General features: G+C 44.4%; 1 pseudogene; it reads right to left on the reverse strand.

Moving 5' to 3' along the window:
* Positions 1 to 212: 212 nt before the first annotated feature.
* Positions 213 to 2,153, reverse strand: LOC130523470 (protein bicaudal D homolog 2-like; annotated as a pseudogene).
* Between the last annotated feature and the right edge of the window lie 1,071 nt (positions 2,154 to 3,224).

Consider the following 3,224-nt stretch of genomic DNA (forward strand, 5'->3'; position numbering starts at 1 on the left):
CATATTTCTTGGCAATACAGTTTTTCCATCAGGCATTGTGTAAATTCATGTCATTATCTTAGCACTGTGTTTTTTCCACTGCTGTTTTTCTGTCTTGCTACTGTGTGTTTGCAACAGATTATGCATGAGTGTTGGTTGATTATATGTACCATCCCTCCTCTTTCCCTCCACATTAGTGGGAAAGAGGAGCTCCTGTTTTCTACAGGCTTTTTGGAAGGATCGGTTTGCCGTCAATTTTATAGAGGCCATCACTTTTCTGAGCACCTCTATTTATCAACTGTTTCAGTTCTGCATGTGACACTGAACCTTGTGTGTCGTTCAAAATGTCTACTAGAAACACCTCTGCGCTTCGCACTTGTTTAGGTCCTTTTGCAGCCCTCTTTGCAATTTGATCTGCAAAGTTGTTTCCTTTTGTGGTGTCTGAGTTATCTTTCTGGTGTGCACGACATTTGCAAACTGCTAGTGCAGAAAGAAGCTGGACTGCATCCAGCAGTCGCTGCAGAAGTGCTAAGGGACTGACCTTGTGATGTCTGGAACTCTCTGTTTTGACATATCTTTGCAAACTGGTGTTGTGCTCCAAACACATACTGACTGTTAGTGTAAATAGTAAGTTCCTTTCCTTCATACATCTTTATAATAGCTTTGCCCTGCTTGTAATAGTCCAACATGACGCGTTTAAGGGTCTCATTGTTGTACATACACACATGGTTGTACAGATTGGCTAACTCTTCACTGATCTTTTCCACGGTTTGCAACTTTGACCTCAATTCCTGGATGTCACCCTCCAGTCGGGCCTGTTCCTTTTTCATACTGATTTCGACACTTCTCGTACTTTTCCTTCAGAGTCTTCAGCTCCTGCCTCAGCTCTCCAGCTTCTGACATGGCAACCGTGTACTTGCACTGCAGAATCTCGGCCCCGTTTATATCGAGCTCATAGTAATCTCCGTCGTCGTGGCTGTCTCTGTCTTTTTTGCTGTCGGGGGCAGACTGGCGCTCCTTACTGGCCTGAAGTTTCCTCATTGCACTGAGATTTTCCGTAAATCTGTTGACAGTTTCCTTTTGTTCAGACACTGTCCCGTAGGCTTGCTCTAGCTGCTTCTGGCTCTTCTGGAGAGAGTTGATAAGGACTACTTTCCCCTCTCCACCTGCATTTCTTCACACTGTCCGACACTCCTTCTGTACATAATTTTGATTTCTGTATATACTGTACAATGTACATATAAGAGTCTTTTTATCTTTTTCTTTTAGTACTGTATTGTACACCATGGGCTACTGCTGTAACGTGGAATTTCCCCGATGTGGGATCAATAAAGTCTTTTATCCTTATTATCCTCATCCATAAGCTGCTGTTTCAGTTTCTGAATCTCGCAGATGTTGAGCTCACTCAGCAGGTCATCCACCAGGCTTGGAGCCGGCTTGAAAGCTTCCAATCTCTTGTTGTCTTTGTCATCTTCGCTTGCCTTCAACAACCCATTTTCAAAGCTTTGGATTAGATCGTCGTTGTCGGGCTCGGTGGCGGCTGAGATGCTGAATGAGCTGTTGTACACGATCCGCCTATCGTCATGTAGTGGGAGAGCTCTTTGCGCACGATGGCCTTCTGCTCACGTTCTGTTTTAATCGTTTCCAAGGCCTCTGTCAACTGTCAATTTCCCTCAGGCGCACGGCTTCCTCCAGCTGACTGTAGTGACACTGGGAGTCCTCTTCCAGCCTGTGGATCTCGTGTTTGAGACCTTCAAATTCCACCTGGTTCTGTCTCAGCACAGACACTTGTTTCTGAAGGGAGATGTTTTCCACCTCCAGCTCGCTGTAATCCTGCAGCAGACAAACTTCCCGCACCTTGTACTCTCTGATGTCATCCCACAGCTGACCTCTCTGCAACTCTGCCAGCTCTGAATTCTCTCTCGTGTCCAGGATGATTGAAGCCAGATGTTCATTTTCTGCCTTCACATTGGTGAAGGAGGCTTTGGACTGTCTGAGTTCATTCTGCTGTTCCAGAAGCTTCTGCTGGCTAAGTTTAACCCACTTAATTACGGCTAAGTATAACCCACTTAATTATGGCTAAGTTTAACCCACTTAATTACGGCTAAGTCTAACCAGGTCTCACCCTCTGAGGCAACAATTTGTTGCGAGGAGATGCGTCCGTCGGCCACCATTCAACACTGGGAACCGTTCTAACTGCTGGCCTGGAACGAATTCACGTCCTCAGGTCTTTTTCTTATCTGCCGCAGACTTCGGCGTCGTTGCCAGCGTTGGATGATGTCTTCAGGATCGCACTTCTCGGGTTCGTGATCTCAAAAGAGATCCGGCTCGAAGGATCAAGTTTTATCAGTGGAATTAGTGTTGAGGAGAAAGTGATCAGTTTTCTTCCCGTGCTGTTGCCATCAGAGGAATGAGACGGAAGCTTCAGTTTACTTGCTGCAAGGGCAACCACACGTCTGCAGTGTGGGATACAAGTGTGGGCCCTGGTGAGGTTTATTTTTATACTAGCACACGAACATGTAAGATTACCATAAGCGTAAGTGTAAACGTCACATGATAAAACAAAGCATGATATATACAAAAGGAACATGGTCATGGTCAGGAGTGATAATAAGTAGTTACAGCATTGTTACATGAACATTTTGAACCTAACAATTAGTCTAGGCTTAAGTATGGCAACATTTATCAGGCCTTCAGCCTGTATGCTAAATACAACATTTTTAAGTTAATTGTTGTGCTTATTTTAAATTCCATAATATACGAAAAGAGTTTAGTGTGACTCAGGAACCTGAATCATGTCCAGGCCAAGCAGGAGGTTAGGATCAAACTTCACTGCGTGATCTAGCCAGAAATCCTCACAAGTTCCTTTTTTTATTCTTAGAAGTAGTTCTTCACAACAATTTGCACTTTTCGGTCGAGGTTCCAAGGCACTCGAAGTCTTCAATGTTGTCTTCTTGACTCTGTGAAACTCTGCCCCAACCAGCCGTTAAATGGACAAACAGATATTCTCACATAGCAGGTCCTTGTGAACCACCCGGTGGACCATGAAATGAGTTCATTTCACCATGGAGTGATGCAAATGATGTATTATGCAATAATAAGCCACCCTGTCACAATCAGTTATGGGTTTTGAAAAGAGAGTAAACTCTTTGTTCTGTCAGTTAGTCAGTTTCGTCCATTGACTGAAGAGACAATGACTTGCTTTACAAAGGCATGAAAAGGGTCGACAGCACAAACATGCCTCG

Source organism: Takifugu flavidus, chromosome 3 (genome assembly GCF_003711565.1).
Source record: "Takifugu flavidus isolate HTHZ2018 chromosome 3, ASM371156v2, whole genome shotgun sequence".
Classification (NCBI taxonomy): Eukaryota; Metazoa; Chordata; class Actinopteri; order Tetraodontiformes; family Tetraodontidae; genus Takifugu; species Takifugu flavidus.